Raw genomic sequence first — 3,354 nt, 5'->3', positions numbered from 1 at the left:
GAAGTCGTGAAAGCTGGATTCGCTGCTAATATCCAAACTTTGATCATTTGAGCAAAAGTACGTTTTTATGCACCAGGTTGCATAAAACATGACAAATTTGGTTTTTTTGTTGGCGCTGCGACTCAGTTAAGCTCACAGCGGTAATTTGTTGATAAACTGGTGCATCACGCATGCGACAAGAAAGCCCTCTTTGTGGGTGGTACTTTATGGCCGAAGGATTAAGAGTGCATGGGAATTGGAACTGCATGCTAGCCGCACACCTAATACTTGATATTGAACAAAAAGTATTTTTTTTTTGCAGTGGAGCACCAAGACGGTAGCGATATAAGCACGAGCGCGTTCTCAGCGTCAGCACAATTCACATGAATGTCAAACTAAATGTCATTAAAACGCATAATGTGCTCCCTTTGATAACGTTAATACTTCCTGCAACACAGCCACACTGCGGAAGTATGCTCGGCAATGTTTTTTTAGCACCCGCAGCGCGGCTATATGAAGGCGCGGCCGCTCCGCCCCGCAGTCCCCGAAGAAACGCCCGCACCGCGGCGCACCAGTCGGCGGAAAATGGCCGCGCCCAGGAGCGGCTCTGGATTCTGGTCTATAGCGCTCCAGGAATCCAACGGCCCGGTCAAATTACCGGGCTTTAAAAAAGCCTTCACCCCCGCAGACTCGACGGCGACTGTAGCCCTGGTCACCGCGACGCACGTCCAAAGGAACATTACCGCTATCCAACACACCGTATACCGGGTGTCCCAGCTAACTTGAACCAAGGGTTTAAAAATGAAATATTGGGGTCAGGAGAGTGAAACTACCTGCATATTGGTGACAGGCATTTGGCGCACCACAGGAAATTTTTTGTATTGCAATTACTTAACTAGTAATTAAAATAATTTTTTTTAAATTTTTAATATTGACTTTAGACACTAAGTGTGATTCGCAAAGTTGGAGAGCACTTTCAGAAACCCTCATTCCATTATTCGCCATAAAGAAAACCTTACGTGTACCTCTTTTTTCGAGCTCGAAAGAAAGCCCGCGAAATACAAAAAAAACCACGTGACGAGCGCATTCGCGCGCCGCGATCGTGCTGCTCTCAACCGTGCTTTCAGTGAACGAAATCAGCTCCGGTATTCATTCGGCGGCCCCGTTTCAGAGGCAGGCCGATATCTTGGTGGTGGTTTCTTCGGCCGTGTCAGCCAGTTCGCGCGTGACGGTGTAAATTGCAGCGAGTGCGCTGCGCTTTAGGCCGATTCACACGACGGACCGTTCGTCCGCGGCCCGCGCAGTACGTGTGCATACGTCAGCACTTTGAGAGGCGCGCTGTCGGCCGCCATCCATCCATGCATCTAGCGCGCCTCTCAAAGTGCTGACGTATGCACACGTACTGCGCGGGCCGCGGACGAACGGTCCGTCGTGTGAATCGGCCTTTTGCAGTCGCGATAAAGACTGCCAAGCTCGAAGTTTTCAAATGAGAGGAGTTTTATTTGCCAGTTGCAAAGAAAATAAAAGTGGCGGTTTATGGCTTGGCTGTGCGGCGATGACAGCCGTGGCATGCGGTTGTCCTGACTCCATTTCATTTCGGTTTCTTACCAATTATAAAAAGTGCTCGAATAGGTCACCTTGTGCGACGATACAGCTATGGCATCTTGTAACCAAATCAGCCGTTGCATTTCGTATGACAGCCTCAGGCATGTTTAAACAGACTTCCGTTATTTTGTCTTTAAGGTCTTGCGGTGTGGAAGTTGGTGTGCTGTACACCTTGTCCTTGATATGACCCCACAAAAAGTAGTCCAGAGGTGTCATATCAGGAGACCTGGCTGGCCAGTTCACGGGACCTAGTCGTCCTATCCATTTCTGCGGGAACGCTGCGTCGAGCCAGGTCCGAGCCTTGGCGCTGCTGTGCGCGGGGGCGCCATCGTGTTGAAACCACACATTTGTGGCCCTGGCGAGCGGTAGATCCGAAAGGAAGTCGTCAACGGGTCCTCTGAGGATATCATTGGTGTAGCGATCTGCTGTCAGCGTCTGGTCGAAAAACACAGGCCCGATCAAACTACCGTCGAAAAGTCCACACCAAACACTAAATGACCACTGGTACTGGTGCTGCGTCTGTAAAACCCAGTAGGGATTTGAATCGCTCCAGTAATGAGCATTGTGCAAGTTCACCTGTGAATTGCGCGAAAAACTAGCTTCGTCACTCCATATCACTTTGTTCAAAAAATCCGGGTCGTCCTGCATCTTTATCAGAATCCAATTAGCAAAATCGGTCCTGTTTTGGAAGTCCCGTGGCAACAGATTTTGATGAAGCTGTACGTGGTACGGATGCAGGCGGTGTTTGCGCAGTATTCGCCAAACTGATGACCTGGAGACTCCGGTATCCTCGCTCACGCTGCGCACGCTTGCTTGGGGTTCCAGAGCGAACAGCGATAAAATATGCGTCTCGAAGTCCTCGTCAAAAACAGGTGCTCTGTGTCGTGTGGACGTAAAACTGCCCATCCGTCGCAGCGTCTCGAAGGCACGCAGGATCGTTACTGAACTTGGCCGCCTGCCTGGGTGCCATTGTTGCATAAGGTCTGCAGCGCGCCTTCTGTTCCCATGACATGCACCTAGAGCCAGAACCATGTCTGCTTTCTCTTCATTTGTAAACGGCATGTCTGCAGTGCTAGTAATCACTACACCAAAGATTCAGTCTCGCATGAGAGTGGCATAAGAAGAGCACACGACAAACTGTGCTTCACCGCTGCTTCCAGCTTTCAAAATCCTCATTAGGAAACTGCAACACACAGCCGCCAACACCTCGAGGCGAAACATTATTCCCTGTATTTCTCTTTTGCTTCTGAGTGACAAAGCAGACTCGCCATCTCAGTATCTTATCAGATTGGGACTAAGTCGTCGTCGCCGGGTGCCAACTAGCTGACGCGGACGAAAAACCCCCGCCAAGATATCGGCCTGCCGCTGCAACGGGGCCGTCGAATAAAGGCCGGAGCTGATTTCGTTCACTGAAAGCACGGTTGAGAGCAGCACGATCGCGACGCGCAAATGTGCTCGTCACGTGATTTTTTTTGTATTTCGCGGGCTTTCTTTCGAGCTCGGAAAAAGAGGTACACGTAAGGTTTTCTTTATGGCGAATAATGGAATGCGGGTTTCTGAAAGTGCTCTCCAACTTTGCGAATCACATTTAGTGTCTAAAGTCAATATTAAAAAATTTAAAAAAATTATCTTAATTACTAGTTAAGTAATTGCGATACAAAAAATTTCCCGTGGTGCGCCAAATGCCTATCACCAATATGCAGGTAGTTTCACTCTCCTGACTCCAATATTTCATTTTTAAACCCTTGGTTCAAGTTAGCTGGGACACCC

This window comes from Amblyomma mixtum, chromosome 5 (genome assembly GCF_055824585.1).
Source record: "Amblyomma mixtum isolate Tamu chromosome 5, ASM5582458v1, whole genome shotgun sequence".
Classification (NCBI taxonomy): domain Eukaryota; kingdom Metazoa; phylum Arthropoda; class Arachnida; order Ixodida; family Ixodidae; genus Amblyomma; species Amblyomma mixtum.
This window is presented reverse-complemented; position numbering follows the sequence as displayed.